The sequence below is a fragment of the Oncorhynchus mykiss genome, unplaced genomic scaffold (assembly GCF_013265735.2).
Source record: "Oncorhynchus mykiss isolate Arlee unplaced genomic scaffold, USDA_OmykA_1.1 un_scaffold_431, whole genome shotgun sequence".
Taxonomy (NCBI): Eukaryota; Metazoa; Chordata; class Actinopteri; order Salmoniformes; family Salmonidae; genus Oncorhynchus; species Oncorhynchus mykiss.
Genome location: NW_023493878.1, coordinates 85,001 through 101,307, shown reverse-complemented (window position 1 = coordinate 101,307; position 16,307 = coordinate 85,001). Strand labels below are relative to the sequence as shown.

The following is a 16,307-nucleotide window of genomic DNA, read 5'->3' as shown; positions in this document are numbered from 1 at the left end:
AACGGACAAAGAGTTGAAATTCCACAAGGCAGTGACAAAAAGCTTACAGCACCTGGTATTCCCAGGCGGTCTCCCATCCAAGTACTAACCAGGCCCGACCTGCTTAGCTTCCGAGATCGGACGAGATCAGGCGTACTCAGGCCGTGTGGCCGTAAGCGAAAGGCAATCTCAAAAAGTGGAGAAATTGCATATACTGTAGCCATAATTTGTAGCACAGATTGTGGATGAAATACAAACTAACCTTGCTTACTTATTTCAAAGCGAGGGCACATATTTCAGCCTTGTGGGAAAAAACGGACAAAGAGTTGAAATTCCACAAGGCAGTGACAAAAAGCTTACAGCACCTGGTATTCCCAGGCGGTCTCCCATCCAAGTACTAACCAGGCCCGACCCTGCTTAGCTTCCGAGATCGGACGAGATCAGGCGTACTCAGGCGGTGTGGCCGTAAGCGAAAAGCAATCTCAAAAAGTGGATGAAATTGCATATACTGTAGCCATAATTTGTAGCACAGATTGTTGGATGAAATACAAACTAACCTTGCTTACTTATTTCAAAGCGAGGGCACATATTTCAGCCTTGTGGGAAAAAAACGGACAAAGAGTTGAAATTCCACAAGGCAGTGACAAAAAGCTTACAGCACCTGGTATTCCCAGGCGGTCTCCCATCCAAGTACTAACCAGGCCCGACCCTGCTTAGCTTCCGAGATCGGACGAGATCAGGCGTACTCAGGCCGGTGTGGCCGTAAGCAAAAGGCAATCTCAAAAAGTGGATGAAATTGCATATACTGTAGCCATAATTTGTAGCACAGATTGTTGGATGAAATACAAACTAACCTTGCTTACTTATTTCAAAGCGAGGGCACATATTTCAGCCTTGTGGGAAAAAACGGACAAAGAGTTGAAATTCCACAAGGCAGTGACAAAAAGCTTACAGCACCTGGTATTCCCAGGCGGTCTCCCATCCAAGTACTAACCAGGCCCGACCCTGCTTAGCTTCCGAGATCGGACGAGATCAGGCGTACTCAGGCCGGTGTGGCCGTAAGCGAAAGGCAATCTCAAAAAGTGGATGAAATTGCATATACTGTAGCCATAATTTGTAGCACAGATTGTTGGATGAAATACAAACTAACCTTGCTTACTTATTTCAAAGCGAGGGCACATATTTCAGCCTTGTGGGAAAAAACGGACAAAGAGTTGAAATTCCACAAGGCAGTGACAAAAAGCTTACAGCACCTGGTATTCCCAGGCGGTCTCCCATCCAAGTACTAACCAGGCCCGACCCTGCTTAGCTTCCGAGATCGGACGAGATCAGGCGTACTCAGGCCGGTGTGGCCGTAAGCGAAAGGCAATCTCAAAAAGTGGATGAAATTGCATATACTGTAGCCATAATTTGTAGCACAGATTGTTGGATGAAATACAAACTAACCTTGCTTACTTATTTCAAAGCGAGGGCACATATTTCAGCCTTGTGGGAAAAAACGGACAAAGAGTTGAAATTCCACAAGGCAGTGACAAAAAGCTTACAGCACCTGGTATTCCCAGGCGGTCTCCCATCCAAGTACTAACCAGGCCCGACCCTGCTTAGCTTCCGAGATCGGACGAGATCAGGCGTACTCAGGCCGGTGTGGCCGTAAGCGAAAGGCAATCTCAAAAAGTGGATGAAATTGCATATACTGTAGCCATAATTTGTAGCACAGATTGTTGGATGAAATACAAACTAACCTTGCTTACTTATTTCAAAGCGAGGGCACATATTTCAGCCTTGTGGAAAAAAACGGACAAAGAGTTGAAATTCCACAAGGCAGTGACAAAAAGCTTACAGCACCTGGTATTCCCAGGCGGTCTCCCATCCAAGTACTAACCAGGCCCGACCCTGCTTAGCTTCCGAGATCGGACGAGATCAGGCGTACTCAGGCCGGTGTGGCCGTAAGCGAAAGGCAATCTCAAAAAGTGGATGAAATTGCATATACTGTAGCCATAATTTGTAGCACAGATTGTTGGATGAAATACAAACTAACCTTGCTTACTTATTTCAAAGCGAGGGCACATATTTCAGCCTTGTGGGAAAAAACGGACAAAGAGTTGAAATTCCACAAGGCAGTGACAAAAAGCTTACAGCACCTGGTATTCCCAGGCGGTCTCCCATCCAAGTACTAACCAGGCCCGACCCTGCTTAGCTTCCGAGATCGGACGAGATCAGGCGTACTCAGGCCGGTGTGGCCGTAAGCGAAAGGCAATCTCAAAAAGTGGATGAAATTGCATATACTGTAGCCATAATTTGTAGCACAGATTGTTGGATGAAATACAAACTAACCTTGCTTACTTATTTCAAAGCGAGGGCACATATTTCAGCCTTGTGGGAAAAAACGGACAAAGAGTTGAAATTCCACAAGGCAGTGACAAAAAGCTTACAGCACCTGGTATTCCCAGGCGGTCTCCCATCCAAGTACTAACCAGGCCCGACCCTGCTTAGCTTCCGAGATCGAGATCGACGAGATCAGGCGTACTCAGGCCGGTGTGGCCGTAAGCGAGAAACTATCTCTGGTGCACTATGTAAAGTCAAAGTGAGCCTGATTAACAGCTGTGCATTTCCACCATTTAGATAAGCATCTTTGTGTCACTCAAAAAGTGGAAGAAATTGCATATACTGTAGCCATAATTTGTAGCACAGATTGTTGGATGAAATACAAACTAACCTTGCTTACTTATTTCAAAGCGAGGGCACATATTTCAGCCTTGTGGGAAAAAACGGACAAAGAGTTGAAATTCCACAAGGCAGTGACAAAAAGCTTACAGCACCTGGTATTCCCAGGCGGTCTCCCATCCAAGTACTAACCAGGCCCGACCCTGCTTAGCTTCCGAGATCGGACGAGATCAGGCGTACTCAGGCCGGTGTGGCCGTAAGCGAAAGGCAATCTCAAAAAGTGGATGAAATTGCATATACTGTAGCCATAATTTGTAGCACAGATTGTTGGATGAAATACAAACTAACCTTGCTTACTTATTTCAAAGCGAGGGCACATATTTCAGCCTTGTGGGAAAAAACGGACAAAGAGTTGAAATTCCACAAGGCAGTGACAAAAAGCTTACAGCACCTGGTATTCCCAGGCGGTCTCCCATCCAAGTACTAACCAGGCCCGACCCTGCTTAGCTTCCGAGATCGGACGAGATCGACGAGATCAGGCGTACTCAGGCCGGTGTGGCCGTAAGCGAGAAACTATCTCTTGTGCACTATGTAAAGTCAAAGTGAGCCTGATTAACAGCTGTTGCATTTCCACCATTTAGATAAGCATCTTTGTGTCACTCAAAAAGTGGAAGAAATTGCATATACTGTAGCCATAATTGTAGCACAGATTGTTGGATGAAATACAAACTAACCTTGCTTACTTATTTCAAAGCGAGGGCACATATTTCAGCCTTGTGGGAAAAAACGGACAAAGAGTTGAAATTCCACAAGGCAGTGACAAAAAGCTTACAGCACCTGGTATTCCCAGGCGGTCTCCCATCCAAGTACTAACCAGGCCCGACCCTGCTTAGCTTCCGAGATCGGACGAGATCAGGCGTACTCAGGCCGGTGTGGCCGTAAGCGAAAGGCAATCTCAAAAAGTGGATGAAATTGCATATACTGTAGCCATAATTTGTAGCACAGATTGTTGGATGAAATACAAACTAACCTTGCTTACTTATTTCAAAGCGAGGGCACATATTTCAGCCTTGTGGGAAAAAACGGACAAAGAGTTGAAATTCCACAAGGCAGTGACAAAAAGCTTACAGCACCTGGTATTCCCAGGCGGTCTCCCATCCAAGTACTAACCAGGCCCGACCCTGCTTAGCTTCCGAGATCGGACGAGATCAGGCGTACTCAGGCCGGTGTGGCCGTAAGCGAGAAACTATCTCTTGGTGCACTATGTAAAGTCAAAGTGAGCCTGATTAACAGCTGTTGCATTTCCACCATTTAGATAAGCATCTTTGTGTCACAAAAAGTGGAAGAAATTGCATATACTGTAGCCATAATTTGTAGCACAGATTGTTGGATGAAATACAAACTAACCTTGCTTACTTATTTCAAAGCGAGGGCACATATTTCAGCCTTGTGGGAAAAAACGGACAAAGAGTTGAAATTCCACAAGGCAGTGACAAAAAGCTTACAGCACCTGGTATTCCCAGGCGGTCTCCCATCCAAGTACTAACCAGGCCCGACCCTGCTTAGCTTCCGAGATCGGACGAGATCAGGCGTACTCAGGCCGGTGTGGCCGTAAGCGAAAGGCAATCTCAAAAAGTGGATGAAATTGCATATACTGTAGCCATAATTTGTAGCACAGATTGTTGGATGAAATACAAACTAACCTTGCTTACTTATTTCAAAGCGAGGGCACATATTTCAGCCTTGTGGGAAAAAACGGACAAAGAGTTGAAATTCCACAAGGCAGTGACAAAAAGCTTACAGCACCTGGTATTCCCAGGCGGTCTCCCATCCAAGTACTAACCAGGCCCGACCCTGCTTAGCTTCCGAGATCGGACGAGATCAGGCGTACTCAGGCCGGTGTGGCCGTAAGCGAAAGGCAATCTCAAAAAGTGGATGAAATTGCATATACTGTAGCCATAATTTGTAGCACAGATTGTTGGATGAAATACAAACTAACCTTGCTTACTTATTTCAAAGCGAGGGCACATTTCAGCCTTGTGGGAAAAAACGGACAAAGAGTTGAAATTCCACAAGGCAGTGACAAAAAGCTTACAGCACCTGGTATTCCCAGGCGGTCTCCCATCCAAGTACTAACCAGGCCCGACCCTGCTTAGCTTCCGAGATCGGACGAGATCAGGCGTACTCAGGCCGGTGTGGCCGTAAGCGAAAGGCAATCTCAAAAAGTGGATGAAATTGCATATACTGTAGCCATAATTTGTAGCACAGATTGTTGGATGAAATACAAACTAACCTTGCTTACTTATTTCAAAGCGAGGGCACATATTTCAGCCTTGTGGGAAAAAACGGACAAAGAGTTGAAATTCCACAAGGCAGTGACAAAAAGCTTACAGCACCTGGTATTCCCAGGCGGTCTCCCATCCAAGTACTAACCAGGCCCGACCCTGCTTAGCTTCCGAGATCGGACGAGATCAGGCGTACTCAGGCCGGTGTGGCCGTAAGCGAAAGGCAATCTCAAAAAGTGGATGAAATTGCATATACTGTAGCCATAATTTGTAGCACAGATTGTTGGATGAAATACAAACTAACCTTGCTTACTTATTTCAAAGCGAGGGCACATATTTCAGCCTTGTGGGAAAAAACGGACAAAGAGTTGAAATTCCACAAGGCAGTGACAAAAAGCTTACAGCACCTGGTATTCCCAGGCGGTCTCCCATCCAAGTACTAACCAGGCCCGACCCTGCTTAGCTTCCGAGATCGGACGAGATCAGACGAGATCAGGCGTACTCAGGCCGGTGTGGCCGTAAGCGAGAAACTATCTCTTGGTGCACATGTAAAGTCAAAGTGAGCCTGATTAACAGCTGTTGCATTCCACCATTTAGATAAGCATCTTTGTGTCACTCAAAAAGTGGAAGAAATTGCATATACTGTAGCCATAATTTGTAGCACAGATTGTTGGATGAAATACAAACTAACCTTGCTTACTTATTTCAAAGCGAGGGCACATATTTCAGCCTTGTGGGAAAAAAACGGACAAAGAGTTGAAATTCCACAAGGCAGTGACAAAAAGCTTACAGCACCTGGTATTCCCAGGCGGTCTCCCATCCAAGTACTAACCAGGCCCGACCCTGCTTAGCTTCCGAGATCGGACGAGATCAGGCGTACTCAGGCCGGTGTGGCCGTAAGCGAAAGGCAATCTCAAAAAGTGGATGAAATTGCATATACTGTAGCCATAATTTGTAGCACAGATTGTTGGATGAAATACAAACTAACCTTGCTTACTTATTTCAAAGCGAGGGCACATATTTCAGCCTTGTGGGAAAAAACGGACAAAGAGTTGAAATTCCACAAGGCAGTGACAAAAAGCTTACAGCACCTGGTATTCCCAGGCGGTCTCCCATCCAAGTACTAACCAGGCCCGACCCTGCTTAGCTTCCGAGATCGGACGAGATCAGGCGTACTCAGGCCGGTGTGGCCGTAAGCGAAAGGCAATCTCAAAAAGTGGATGAAATTGCATATACTGTAGCCATAATTTGTAGCACAGATTGTTGGATGAAATACAAACTAACCTTGCTTACTTATTTCAAAGCGAGGGCACATATTTCAGCCTTGTGGGAAAAAAACGGACAAAGAGTTGAAATTCCACAAGGCAGTGACAAAAAGCTTACAGCACCTGGTATTCCCAGGCGGTCTCCCATCCAAGTACTAACCAGGCCCGACCCTGCTTAGCTTCCGAGATCGGACGAGATCAGGCGTACTCAGGCCGGTGTGGCCGTAAGCGAAAGGCAATCTCAAAAAGTGGATGAAATTGCATATACTGTAGCCATAATTTGTAGCACAGATTGTTGGATGAAATACAAACTAACCTTGCTTACTTATTTCAAAGCGAGGGCACATATTTCAGCCTTGTGGGAAAAAACGGACAAAGAGTTGAAATTCCACAAGGCAGTGACAAAAAGCTTACAGCACCTGGTATTCCCAGGCGGTCTCCCATCCAAGTACTAACCAGGCCCGACCCTGCTTAGCTTCCGAGATCGGACGGACGAGATCAGGCGTACTCAGGCCGGTGTGGCCGTAAGCGAGAATCTCTTGGTGCACTATGTAAAGTCAAAGTGAGCCTGAAAAAGCTGTTGCATTTCCACCATTTAGATAAGCATCTTGTGTCACTCAAAAAGTGGAAGAAATTGCATATACTGTAGCCATAATTTGTAGCACAGATTGTTGGATGAAATACAAACTAACCTTGCTTACTTATTTCAAAGCGAGGGCACATATTTCAGCCTTGTGGGAAAAAACGGACAAAGAGTTGAAATTCCACAAGGCAGTGACAAAAAGCTTACAGCACCTGGTATTCCCAGGCGGTCTCCCATCCAAGTACTAACCAGGCCCGACCCTGCTTAGCTTCCGAGATCGGACGAGATCAGGCGTACTCAGGCCGGTGTGGCCGTAAGCGAAAGGCAATCTCAAAAAGTGGATGAAATTGCATATACTGTAGCCATAATTTGTAGCACAGATTGTTGGATGAAATACAAACTAACCTTGCTTACTTATTTCAAAGCGAGGGCACATATTTCAGCCTTGTGGGAAAAAACGGACAAAGAGTTGAAATTCCACAAGGCAGTGACAAAAAGCTTACAGCACCTGGTATTCCCAGGCGGTCTCCCATCCAAGTACTAACCAGGCCCGACCCTGCTTAGCTTCCGAGATCGGACGAGATCAGGCGTACTCAGGCCGTGTGGCCGTAAGCGAGAAACTATCTCTTGGTGCACTATGTAAAGTCAAAGTGAGCCTGATTAACAGCTGTTGCATTTCCACCATTTAGATAAGCATCTTTGTGTCACTCAAAAAGTGGAAGAAATTGCATATACTGTAGCCATAATTTGTAGCACAGATTGTTGGATGAAATACAAACTAACCTTGCTTACTTATTTCAAAGCGAGGGCACATATTTCAGCCTTGTGGGAAAAAACGGACAAAGAGTTGAAATTCCACAAGGCAGTGACAAAAAGCTTACAGCACCTGGTATTCCCAGGCGGTCTCCCATCCAAGTACTAACCAGGCCCGACCCTGCTTAGCTTCCGAGATCGGACGAGATCAGGCGTACTCAGGCCGGTGTGGCCGTAAGCGAAAGGCAATCTCAAAAAGTGGATGAAATTGCATATACTGTAGCCATAATTTGTAGCACAGATTGTTGGATGAAATACAAACTAACCTTGCTTACTTATTTCAAAGCGAGGGCACATATTTCAGCCTTGTGGGAAAAAAACGGACAAAGAGTTGAAATTCCACAAGGCAGTGACAAAAAGCTTACAGCACCTGGTATTCCCAGGCGGTCTCCCATCCAAGTACTAACCAGGCCCGACCCTGCTTAGCTTCCGAGATCGGACGAGATCAGACGAGATCAGGCGTATCAGGCCGGTGTGCCGTAAGCGAGAAACTATCTCTTGGTGCACTATGTAAAGTCAAAGTGAGCCTGATTAACAGCTGTTGCATTTCCACCATTTAGATAAGCATCTTTGTGTCACTCAAAAAGTGGAAGAAATTGCATATACTGTAGCCATAATTTGTAGCACAGATTGTTGGATGAAATACAAACTAACCTTGCTTACTTATTTCAAAGCGAGGGCACATATTTCAGCCTTGTGGGAAAAAACGGACAAAGAGTTGAAATTCCACAAGGCAGTGACAAAAAGCTTACAGCACCTGGTATTCCCAGGCGGTCTCCCATCCAAGTACTAACCAGGCCCGACCCTGCTTAGCTTCCGAGATCGGACGAGATCAGGCGTACTCAGGCCGGTGTGGCCGTAAGCGAAAGGCAATCTCAAAAAGTGGATGAAATTGCATATACTGTAGCCATAATTTGTAGCACAGATTGTTGGATGAAATACAAACTAACCTTGCTTACTTATTTCAAAGCGAGGGCACATATTTCAGCCTTGTGGGAAAAAACGGACAAAGAGTTGAAATTCCACAAGGCAGTGACAAAAAGCTTACAGCACCTGGTATTCCCAGGCGGTCTCCCATCCAAGTACTAACCAGGCCCGACCCTGCTTAGCTTCCGAGATCGGACGAGATCACGAGATCAGGCGTACTCAGGCCGGTGTGGCCGTAAGCGAGAAAATCTCTGGTGCACTATGTAAAGTCAAAGTGAGCCTGATTAACAGCTGTTGCATTTCCACCATTTAGATAAGCATCTTTGTGTCACTCAAAAAGTGAAGAAATTGCATATACTGTAGCCATAATTTGTAGCACAGATTGTTGGATGAAATACAAACTAACCTTGCTTACTTATTTCAAAGCGAGGGCACATATTTCAGCCTTGTGGGAAAAAAACGGACAAAGAGTTGAAATTCCACAAGGCAGTGACAAAAAGCTTACAGCACCTGGTATTCCCAGGCGGTCTCCCATCCAAGTACTAACCAGGCCCGACCCTGCTTAGCTTCCGAGATCGGACGAGATCAGGCGTACTCAGGCCGGTGTGGCCGTAAGCGAAAGGCAATCTCAAAAAGTGGATGAAATTGCATATACTGTAGCCATAATTTGTAGCACAGATTGTTGGATGAAATACAAACTAACCTTGCTTACTTATTTCAAAGCGAGGGCACATATTTCAGCCTTGTGGGAAAAAACGGACAAAGAGTTGAAATTCCACAAGGCAGTGACAAAAAGCTTACAGCACCTGGTATTCCCAGGCGGTCTCCCATCCAAGTACTAACCAGGCCCGACCCTGCTTAGCTTCCGAGATCGGACGAGATCAGACGAGATCAGGCGTACTCAGGCCGGTGTGGCCGTAAGCGAGAAACTATCTCTGGTGCACATGTAAAGTCAAAGTGAGCCTGATTAACAGCTGTTGCATTTCCACCATTAGATAAGCATGTGTCACTCAAAAAGTGGAAGAAATTGCATATACTGTAGCCATAATTTGTAGCACAGATTGTTGGATGAAATACAAACTAACCTTGCTTACTTATTTCAAAGCGAGGGCACATATTTCAGCCTTGTGGGAAAAAACGGACAAAGAGTTGAAATTCCACAAGGCAGTGACAAAAAGCTTACAGCACCTGGTATTCCCAGGCGGTCTCCCATCCAAGTACTAACCAGGCCCGACCCTGCTTAGCTTCCGAGATCGGACGAGATCAGGCGTACTCAGGCCGGTGTGGCCGTAAGCGAAAGGCAATCTCAAAAAGTGGATGAAATTGCATATACTGTAGCCATAATTTGTAGCACAGATTGTTGGATGAAATACAAACTAACCTTGCTTACTTATTTCAAAGCGAGGGCACATATTTCAGCCTTGTGGGAAAAAACGGACAAAGAGTTGAAATTCCACAAGGCAGTGACAAAAAGCTTACAGCACCTGGTATTCCCAGGCGGTCTCCCATCCAAGTACTAACCAGGCCCGACCCTGCTTAGCTTCCGAGACGGACGAGATCGGACGAGATCAGGCGTACTCAGGCCGGTGTGGCCGTAAGCGAGAAACTATCTCTGGTGCACTATGTAAAGTCAAAGTGAGCCTGATTAACAGCTGTTGCATTTCCCCATTTAGATAAGCATCTTGTGTCACTCAAAAAGTGGAAGAAATTGCATATACTGTAGCCATAATTTGTAGCACAGATTGTTGGATGAAATACAAACTAACCTTGCTTACTTATTTCAAAGCGAGGGCACATATTTCAGCCTTGTGGGAAAAAACGGACAAAGAGTTGAAATTCCACAAGGCAGTGACAAAAAGCTTACAGCACCTGGTATTCCCAGGCGGTCTCCCATCCAAGTACTAACCAGGCCCGACCCTGCTTAGCTTCCGAGATCGGACGAGATCAGGCGTACTCAGGCCGGTGTGGCCGTAAGCGAAAGGCAATCTCAAAAAGTGGATGAAATTGCATATACTGTAGCCATAATTTGTAGCACAGATTGTTGGATGAAATACAAACTAACCTTGCTTACTTATTTCAAAGCGAGGGCACATATTTCAGCCTTGTGGGAAAAAACGGACAAAGAGTTGAAATTCCACAAGGCAGTGACAAAAAGCTTACAGCACCTGGTATTCCCAGGCGGTCTCCCATCCAAGTACTAACCAGGCCCGACCCTGCTTAGCTTCCGAGATCGGACGAGATCAGACGAGATCAGGCGTACTCAGGCCGGTGTGGCCGTAAGCGAGAAACTATCTCTTGGTGCACTATGTAAAGTCAAAGTGAGCCTGATTAACAGCTGTTGCATTTCCACCATTTAGATAAGCATCTTTGTGTCACTCAAAAAGTGGAAGAAATTGCATATACTGTAGCCATAATTTGTAGCACAGATTGTTGGATGAAATACAAACTAACCTTGCTTACTTATTTCAAAGCGAGGGCACATATTTCAGCCTTGTGGGAAAAAACGGACAAAGAGTTGAAATTCCACAAGGCAGTGACAAAAAGCTTACAGCACCTGGTATTCCCAGGCGGTCTCCCATCCAAGTACTAACCAGGCCCGACCCTGCTTAGCTTCCGAGATCGGACGAGATCAGGCGTACTCAGGCCGGTGTGGCCGTAAGCGAAAGGCAATCTCAAAAAGTGGATGAAATTGCATATACTGTAGCCATAATTTGTAGCACAGATTGTTGGATGAAATACAAACTAACCTTGCTTACTTATTTCAAAGCGAGGGCACATATTTCAGCCTTGTGGGAAAAAACGGACAAAGAGTTGAAATTCCACAAGGCAGTGACAAAAAGCTTACAGCACCTGGTATTCCCAGGCGGTCTCCCATCCAAGTACTAACCAGGCCCGACCCTGCTTAGCTTCCGAGATCGGACGAGATCAGGCGTACTCAGGCCGGTGTGGCCGTAAGCGAAAGGCAATCTCAAAAAGTGGATGAAATTGCATATACTGTAGCCATAATTTGTAGCACAGATTGTTGGATGAAATACAAACTAACCTTGCTTACTTATTTCAAAGCGAGGGCACATATTTCAGCCTTGTGGGAAAAAACGGACAAAGAGTTGAAATTCCACAAGGCAGTGACAAAAAGCTTACAGCACCTGGTATTCCCAGGCGGTCTCCCATCCAAGTACTAACCAGGCCCGACCCTGCTTAGCTTGACGAGATCGGACGAGATCAGGCGTACTCAGGCCGGTGTGGCCGTAGCGAGAAACTATCTCTTGGTGCACCATGTAAAGTCAAAGTGAGCTGATTAAAGCTGTTGCATTTCCACCATTTAGATAAGCACTTTGTGTCACTCAAAAAGTGGAAGAAATTGCATATACTGTAGCCATAATTTGTAGCACAGATTGTTGGATGAAATACAAACTAACCTTGCTTACTTATTTCAAAGCGAGGGCACATATTTCAGCCTTGTGGGAAAAAACGGACAAAGAGTTGAAATTCCACAAGGCAGTGACAAAAAGCTTACAGCACCTGGTATTCCCAGGCGGTCTCCCATCCAAGTACTAACCAGGCCCGACCCTGCTTAGCTTCCGAGATCGGACGAGATCAGGCGTACTCAGGCCGGTGTGGCCGTAAGCGAAAGGCAATCTCAAAAAGTGGATGAAATTGCATATACTGTAGCCATAATTTGTAGCACAGATTGTTGGATGAAATACAAACTAACCTTGCTTACTTATTTCAAAGCGAGGGCACATATTTCAGCCTTGTGGGAAAAAAACGGACAAAGAGTTGAAATTCCACAAGGCAGTGACAAAAAGCTTACAGCACCTGGTATTCCCAGGCGGTCTCCCATCCAAGTACTAACCAGGCCCGACCCTGCTTAGCTTCCGAGATCGGACGAGATCGAGATCAGGCGTACTCAGGCCGGTGTGGCCGTAAGCGAGAAACTATCTCTTGGTGCACTATGTAAAGTCAAAGTGAGCCTGATTAACAGCTGTTGCATTTCCACCATTTAGATAAGCATCTTTGTGTCACTCAAAAAGTGGAAGAAATTGCATATACTGTAGCCATAATTTGTAGCACAGATTGTTGGATGAAATACAAACTAACCTTGCTTACTTATTTCAAAGCGAGGGCACATATTTCAGCCTTGTGGGAAAAAACGGACAAAGAGTTGAAATTCCACAAGGCAGTGACAAAAAGCTTACAGCACCTGGTATTCCCAGGCGGTCTCCCATCCAAGTACTAACCAGGCCCGACCCTGCTTAGCTTCCGAGATCGGACGAGATCAGGCGTACTCAGGCCGGTGTGGCCGTAAGCGAAAGGCAATCTCAAAAAGTGGATGAAATTGCATATACTGTAGCCATAATTTGTAGCACAGATTGTTGGATGAAATACAAACTAACCTTGCTTACTTATTTCAAAGCGAGGGCACATATTTCAGCCTTGTGGGAAAAAACGGACAAAGAGTTGAAATTCCACAAGGCAGTGACAAAAAGCTTACAGCACCTGGTATTCCCAGGCGGTCTCCCATCCAAGTACTAACCAGGCCCGACCCTGCTTAGCTTCCGAGATCGGACGGACGAGATCAGGCGTACTCAGGCGGTGTGGCCGTAAGCGAGAAACTATCTCTTGGTGCACTATGTAAAGTCAAAGTGACCTGATTAAAGCTGTTGCATTCCACCATTTAGATAAGCATCTTTGTGTCACTCAAAAAGTGGAAGAAATTGCATATACTGTAGCCATAATTTGTAGCACAGATTGTTGGATGAAATACAAACTAACCTTGCTTACTTATTTCAAAGCGAGGGCACATATTTCAGCCTTGTGGGAAAAAAGGACAAAGAGTTGAAATTCCACAAGGCAGTGACAAAAAGCTTACAGCACCTGGTATTCCCAGGCGGTCTCCCATCCAAGTACTAACCAGGCCCGACCCTGCTTAGCTTCCGAGATCGGACGAGATCAGGCGTACTCAGGCCGGTGTGGCCGTAAGCGAAAGGCAATCTCAAAAAGTGGAATGAAATTGCATATACTGTAGCCATAATTTGTAGCACAGATTGTTGGATGAAATACAAACTAACCTTGCTTACTTATTTCAAAGCGAGGGCACATATTTCAGCCTTGTGGGAAAAAACGGACAAAGAGTTGAAATTCCACAAGGCAGTGACAAAAAGCTTACAGCACCTGGTATTCCCAGGCGGTCTCCCATCCAAGTACTAACCAGGCCCGACCCTGCTTAGCTTCCGAGATCGGACGAGATCAGGCGTACTCAGGCCGGTGTGGCCGTAAGCGAAAGGCAATCTCAAAAAGTGGATGAAATTGCATATACTGTAGCCATAATTTGTAGCACAGATTGTTGGATGAAATACAAACTAACCTTGCTTACTTATTTCAAAGCGAGGGCACATATTTCAGCCTTGTGGGAAAAAACGGACAAAGAGTTGAAATTCCACAAGGCAGTGACAAAAAGCTTACAGCACCTGGTATTCCCAGGCGGTCTCCCATCCAAGTACTAACCAGGCCCGACCCTGCTTAGCTTCCGAGATCGGACGAGATCAGGCGTACTCAGGCCGGTGTGGCCGTAAGCGAGAAACTATCTCTTGGTGCACTATGTAAAGTCAAAGTGAGCCTGATTAACAGCTGTTGCATTTCCACCATTTAGATAAGCATCTTTGTGTCACTCAAAAAGTGGAAGAAATTGCATATACTGTAGCCATAATTTGTAGCACAGATTGTTGGATGAAATACAAACTAACCTTGCTTACTTATTTCAAAGCGAGGGCACATATTTCAGCCTTGTGGGAAAAAACGGACAAAGAGTTGAAATTCCACAAGGCAGTGACAAAAAGCTTACAGCACCTGGTATTCCCAGGCGGTCTCCCATCCAAGTACTAACCAGGCCCGACCCTGCTTAGCTTCCGAGATCGGACGAGATCAGGCGTACTCAGGCCGGTGTGGCCGTAAGCGAAAGGCAATCTCAAAAAGTGGATGAAATTGCATATACTGTAGCCATAATTTGTAGCACAGATTGTTGGATGAAATACAAACTAACCTTGCTTACTTATTTCAAAGCGAGGGCACATATTTCAGCCTTGTGGGAAAAAACGGACAAAGAGTTGAAATTCCACAAGGCAGTGACAAAAAGCTTACAGCACCTGTATTCCCAGGCGGTCTCCCATTCCAAGTACTAACCAGGCCCGACCTGCTTAGCTTCCGAGATCGGACGAGATCAGGCGTACTCAGGCCGGTGTGGCCGTAAGCGAGAAACTATCTCTTGGTGCACTATGTAAAGTCAAAGTGAGCCTGATTAACAGCTGTTGCATTTCCACCATTTAGATAAGCATCCTTGTGTCACTCAAAAGTGGAAGAAATTGCATATACGTAGCCATAATTTTGTAGCACAGATTGTTGGATGAAATACAAACTAACCTTGCTTACTTATTTCAAAGCGGGGGCACATATTTCAGCCTTGTGGGAAAAAAACGGAGCAAAGAGTTGAAATTCCACAGGCAGTGACAAAAAGCTTACAGCACCTGGTATTCCCAGGCGGTCTCCATCCAAGTACTAAACCAGGCCCGACCTGCTTAGCTTCCGAATCGGACGAGATCAGGCGTACTCAGGCCGGTGTGCCGTAAGCGAGAAACTATCTCTTGGTGCACTATGTAAAGTCAAAGTGAGCCTCGATTAACAGCTGTTGCATTTCCACCATTTAGATAAGCATCTTTGTGTCACTCAAAAAGTGGAAGAAATTGCATATACTGTAGCCATAATTTGTAGCACAGATTGTTGGATGAAATACAAACTAACCTTGCTTACTTATTTCAAAGCGAGGGCACATATTTCAGCCTTGTGGAAAAAACGGCCAAAGAGTTGAAATTCCACAAGGCATTGACAAAAAGCTTACAGGCACCTGGTATTCCCAGGCGGTCTCCCATCCAAGTACTAACCAGGCCCGACCCTGCTTAGCTTCCGAGATCGGACGAGATCAGGCGTACTCAGGCCGGTGTGGCCGTAAGCGAAAGGCAATCTCAAAAAGTGGATGAAATTGCATATACTGTAGCCATAATTTGTAGCACAGATTGTTGGATGAAATACAAACTAACCTTGCTTACTTATTTCAAAGCGAGGGCACATATTTCAGCCTTGTGGGAAAAAACGGACAAAGAGTTGAAATTCCACAAGGCAGTGACAAAAAGCTTACAGCACCTGGTATTCCCAGGCGGTCTCCCATCCAAGTACTAACCAGGCCCGACCCTGCTTAGCTTCCGAGATCGGACGAGATCAGGCGTACTCAGGCCGGTGTGGCCGTAAGCGAAAGGCAATCTCAAAAAGTGGATGAAATTGCATATACTGTAGCCATAATTTGTAGCACAGATTGTTGGATGAAATACAAACTAACCTTGCTTACTTATTTCAAAGCGAGGGCACATATTTCAGCCTTGTGGGAAAAAACGGACAAAGAGTTGAAATTCCACAAGGCAGTGACAAAAAGCTTACAGCACCTGGTATTCCCAGGCGGTCTCCCATCCAAGTACTAACCAGGCCCGACCCTGCTTAGCTTCCGAGATCGGACGAGATCAGGCGTACTCAGGCCGGTGTGGCCGTAAGCGAAAGGCAATCTCAAAAAGTGGATGAAATTGCATATACTGTAGCCATAATTTGTAGCACAGATTGTTGGATGAAATACAAACTAACCTTGCTTACTTATTTCAAAGCGAGGGCACATATTTCAGCCTTGTGGGAAAAAACGGACAAAGAGTTGAAATTCCACAAGGCAGTGACAAAAAGCTTACAGCACCT

At 45.6% G+C, this 16,307-nt stretch overlaps 35 non-coding genes and 16 pseudogenes across 35 annotated transcripts; all 51 read right to left on the bottom strand.

Moving 5' to 3' along the window:
* Nucleotides 1-40: 40 nt before the first annotated feature.
* On the bottom strand, nt 41-157 carry LOC118956860 (annotated as a pseudogene).
* Nucleotides 158-332: 175 nt separating this feature from the next.
* LOC118956814 lies at nt 333-450 on the bottom strand. Its single transcript, XR_005046241.1, has one exon. It is a non-coding gene; the product is annotated as a 5S ribosomal RNA (ribosomal RNA).
* Nucleotides 451-628: 178 nt separating this feature from the next.
* On the bottom strand, nt 629-747 carry LOC118956789. Its single transcript, XR_005046216.1, has one exon. It is a non-coding gene; the product is annotated as a 5S ribosomal RNA (ribosomal RNA).
* A 177-nt stretch (nt 748-924) lies between these two features.
* On the bottom strand, nt 925-1,043 carry LOC118956788. Its single transcript, XR_005046215.1, has one exon. It is a non-coding gene; the product is annotated as a 5S ribosomal RNA (ribosomal RNA).
* Nucleotides 1,044-1,220: 177 nt separating this feature from the next.
* On the bottom strand, nt 1,221-1,339 carry LOC118956787. The gene has a single exon (XR_005046214.1). It is a non-coding gene; the product is annotated as a 5S ribosomal RNA (ribosomal RNA).
* A 177-nt stretch (nt 1,340-1,516) lies between these two features.
* LOC118956786 lies at nt 1,517-1,635 on the bottom strand. Its single transcript, XR_005046213.1, has one exon. It is a non-coding gene; the product is annotated as a 5S ribosomal RNA (ribosomal RNA).
* A 177-nt stretch (nt 1,636-1,812) lies between these two features.
* On the bottom strand, nt 1,813-1,931 carry LOC118956785. The gene has a single exon (XR_005046212.1). It is a non-coding gene; the product is annotated as a 5S ribosomal RNA (ribosomal RNA).
* A 177-nt stretch (nt 1,932-2,108) lies between these two features.
* Nucleotides 2,109-2,227, bottom strand: LOC118956784. Its single transcript, XR_005046211.1, has one exon. It is a non-coding gene; the product is annotated as a 5S ribosomal RNA (ribosomal RNA).
* Nucleotides 2,228-2,404: 177 nt separating this feature from the next.
* LOC118956854 lies at nt 2,405-2,528 on the bottom strand (annotated as a pseudogene).
* A 258-nt stretch (nt 2,529-2,786) lies between these two features.
* Nucleotides 2,787-2,905, bottom strand: LOC118956783. Its single transcript, XR_005046210.1, has one exon. It is a non-coding gene; the product is annotated as a 5S ribosomal RNA (ribosomal RNA).
* A 177-nt stretch (nt 2,906-3,082) lies between these two features.
* Nucleotides 3,083-3,210, bottom strand: LOC118956870 (annotated as a pseudogene).
* Nucleotides 3,211-3,468: 258 nt separating this feature from the next.
* LOC118956782 lies at nt 3,469-3,587 on the bottom strand. The gene has a single exon (XR_005046209.1). It is a non-coding gene; the product is annotated as a 5S ribosomal RNA (ribosomal RNA).
* Nucleotides 3,588-3,764: 177 nt separating this feature from the next.
* Nucleotides 3,765-3,883, bottom strand: LOC118956781. Its single transcript, XR_005046208.1, has one exon. It is a non-coding gene; the product is annotated as a 5S ribosomal RNA (ribosomal RNA).
* A 258-nt stretch (nt 3,884-4,141) lies between these two features.
* Nucleotides 4,142-4,260, bottom strand: LOC118956780. Its single transcript, XR_005046207.1, has one exon. It is a non-coding gene; the product is annotated as a 5S ribosomal RNA (ribosomal RNA).
* Nucleotides 4,261-4,437: 177 nt separating this feature from the next.
* LOC118956778 lies at nt 4,438-4,556 on the bottom strand. The gene has a single exon (XR_005046205.1). It is a non-coding gene; the product is annotated as a 5S ribosomal RNA (ribosomal RNA).
* A 175-nt stretch (nt 4,557-4,731) lies between these two features.
* LOC118956777 lies at nt 4,732-4,850 on the bottom strand. Its single transcript, XR_005046204.1, has one exon. It is a non-coding gene; the product is annotated as a 5S ribosomal RNA (ribosomal RNA).
* A 177-nt stretch (nt 4,851-5,027) lies between these two features.
* LOC118956776 lies at nt 5,028-5,146 on the bottom strand. The gene has a single exon (XR_005046203.1). It is a non-coding gene; the product is annotated as a 5S ribosomal RNA (ribosomal RNA).
* Nucleotides 5,147-5,323: 177 nt separating this feature from the next.
* On the bottom strand, nt 5,324-5,452 carry LOC118956877 (annotated as a pseudogene).
* Nucleotides 5,453-5,711: 259 nt separating this feature from the next.
* Nucleotides 5,712-5,830, bottom strand: LOC118956775. Its single transcript, XR_005046202.1, has one exon. It is a non-coding gene; the product is annotated as a 5S ribosomal RNA (ribosomal RNA).
* A 177-nt stretch (nt 5,831-6,007) lies between these two features.
* Nucleotides 6,008-6,126, bottom strand: LOC118956774. Its single transcript, XR_005046201.1, has one exon. It is a non-coding gene; the product is annotated as a 5S ribosomal RNA (ribosomal RNA).
* Nucleotides 6,127-6,304: 178 nt separating this feature from the next.
* On the bottom strand, nt 6,305-6,423 carry LOC118956773. Its single transcript, XR_005046200.1, has one exon. It is a non-coding gene; the product is annotated as a 5S ribosomal RNA (ribosomal RNA).
* A 177-nt stretch (nt 6,424-6,600) lies between these two features.
* On the bottom strand, nt 6,601-6,723 carry LOC118956818. Its single transcript, XR_005046245.1, has one exon. It is a non-coding gene; the product is annotated as a 5S ribosomal RNA (ribosomal RNA).
* Nucleotides 6,724-6,976: 253 nt separating this feature from the next.
* Nucleotides 6,977-7,095, bottom strand: LOC118956772. The gene has a single exon (XR_005046199.1). It is a non-coding gene; the product is annotated as a 5S ribosomal RNA (ribosomal RNA).
* Nucleotides 7,096-7,272: 177 nt separating this feature from the next.
* On the bottom strand, nt 7,273-7,390 carry LOC118956859 (annotated as a pseudogene).
* Nucleotides 7,391-7,650: 260 nt separating this feature from the next.
* Nucleotides 7,651-7,769, bottom strand: LOC118956771. Its single transcript, XR_005046198.1, has one exon. It is a non-coding gene; the product is annotated as a 5S ribosomal RNA (ribosomal RNA).
* Nucleotides 7,770-7,947: 178 nt separating this feature from the next.
* Nucleotides 7,948-8,074, bottom strand: LOC118956914 (annotated as a pseudogene).
* Nucleotides 8,075-8,334: 260 nt separating this feature from the next.
* LOC118956770 lies at nt 8,335-8,453 on the bottom strand. The gene has a single exon (XR_005046197.1). It is a non-coding gene; the product is annotated as a 5S ribosomal RNA (ribosomal RNA).
* A 177-nt stretch (nt 8,454-8,630) lies between these two features.
* On the bottom strand, nt 8,631-8,757 carry LOC118956878 (annotated as a pseudogene).
* A 257-nt stretch (nt 8,758-9,014) lies between these two features.
* On the bottom strand, nt 9,015-9,133 carry LOC118956769. Its single transcript, XR_005046196.1, has one exon. It is a non-coding gene; the product is annotated as a 5S ribosomal RNA (ribosomal RNA).
* A 177-nt stretch (nt 9,134-9,310) lies between these two features.
* On the bottom strand, nt 9,311-9,439 carry LOC118956875 (annotated as a pseudogene).
* Nucleotides 9,440-9,692: 253 nt separating this feature from the next.
* Nucleotides 9,693-9,811, bottom strand: LOC118956767. The gene has a single exon (XR_005046194.1). It is a non-coding gene; the product is annotated as a 5S ribosomal RNA (ribosomal RNA).
* Nucleotides 9,812-9,988: 177 nt separating this feature from the next.
* Nucleotides 9,989-10,116, bottom strand: LOC118956910 (annotated as a pseudogene).
* Nucleotides 10,117-10,373: 257 nt separating this feature from the next.
* On the bottom strand, nt 10,374-10,492 carry LOC118956766. The gene has a single exon (XR_005046193.1). It is a non-coding gene; the product is annotated as a 5S ribosomal RNA (ribosomal RNA).
* A 177-nt stretch (nt 10,493-10,669) lies between these two features.
* On the bottom strand, nt 10,670-10,798 carry LOC118956874 (annotated as a pseudogene).
* A 260-nt stretch (nt 10,799-11,058) lies between these two features.
* LOC118956765 lies at nt 11,059-11,177 on the bottom strand. The gene has a single exon (XR_005046192.1). It is a non-coding gene; the product is annotated as a 5S ribosomal RNA (ribosomal RNA).
* Nucleotides 11,178-11,354: 177 nt separating this feature from the next.
* Nucleotides 11,355-11,473, bottom strand: LOC118956764. The gene has a single exon (XR_005046191.1). It is a non-coding gene; the product is annotated as a 5S ribosomal RNA (ribosomal RNA).
* A 177-nt stretch (nt 11,474-11,650) lies between these two features.
* Nucleotides 11,651-11,769, bottom strand: LOC118956912 (annotated as a pseudogene).
* Nucleotides 11,770-12,026: 257 nt separating this feature from the next.
* Nucleotides 12,027-12,145, bottom strand: LOC118956763. The gene has a single exon (XR_005046190.1). It is a non-coding gene; the product is annotated as a 5S ribosomal RNA (ribosomal RNA).
* Nucleotides 12,146-12,323: 178 nt separating this feature from the next.
* Nucleotides 12,324-12,448, bottom strand: LOC118956833 (annotated as a pseudogene).
* A 260-nt stretch (nt 12,449-12,708) lies between these two features.
* On the bottom strand, nt 12,709-12,827 carry LOC118956762. Its single transcript, XR_005046189.1, has one exon. It is a non-coding gene; the product is annotated as a 5S ribosomal RNA (ribosomal RNA).
* Nucleotides 12,828-13,004: 177 nt separating this feature from the next.
* On the bottom strand, nt 13,005-13,126 carry LOC118956863 (annotated as a pseudogene).
* Nucleotides 13,127-13,382: 256 nt separating this feature from the next.
* LOC118956761 lies at nt 13,383-13,501 on the bottom strand. The gene has a single exon (XR_005046188.1). It is a non-coding gene; the product is annotated as a 5S ribosomal RNA (ribosomal RNA).
* A 178-nt stretch (nt 13,502-13,679) lies between these two features.
* Nucleotides 13,680-13,798, bottom strand: LOC118956760. The gene has a single exon (XR_005046187.1). It is a non-coding gene; the product is annotated as a 5S ribosomal RNA (ribosomal RNA).
* A 177-nt stretch (nt 13,799-13,975) lies between these two features.
* On the bottom strand, nt 13,976-14,094 carry LOC118956759. The gene has a single exon (XR_005046186.1). It is a non-coding gene; the product is annotated as a 5S ribosomal RNA (ribosomal RNA).
* A 260-nt stretch (nt 14,095-14,354) lies between these two features.
* LOC118956758 lies at nt 14,355-14,473 on the bottom strand. The gene has a single exon (XR_005046185.1). It is a non-coding gene; the product is annotated as a 5S ribosomal RNA (ribosomal RNA).
* A 177-nt stretch (nt 14,474-14,650) lies between these two features.
* LOC118956895 lies at nt 14,651-14,768 on the bottom strand (annotated as a pseudogene).
* A 260-nt stretch (nt 14,769-15,028) lies between these two features.
* LOC118956918 lies at nt 15,029-15,144 on the bottom strand (annotated as a pseudogene).
* A 260-nt stretch (nt 15,145-15,404) lies between these two features.
* On the bottom strand, nt 15,405-15,524 carry LOC118956825. The gene has a single exon (XR_005046252.1). It is a non-coding gene; the product is annotated as a 5S ribosomal RNA (ribosomal RNA).
* Nucleotides 15,525-15,701: 177 nt separating this feature from the next.
* On the bottom strand, nt 15,702-15,820 carry LOC118956756. The gene has a single exon (XR_005046183.1). It is a non-coding gene; the product is annotated as a 5S ribosomal RNA (ribosomal RNA).
* A 177-nt stretch (nt 15,821-15,997) lies between these two features.
* Nucleotides 15,998-16,116, bottom strand: LOC118956755. Its single transcript, XR_005046181.1, has one exon. It is a non-coding gene; the product is annotated as a 5S ribosomal RNA (ribosomal RNA).
* A 177-nt stretch (nt 16,117-16,293) lies between these two features.
* The window catches only part of LOC118956885, a 128-nt pseudogene continuing 114 nt past the window's right edge, over nt 16,294-16,307 (bottom strand).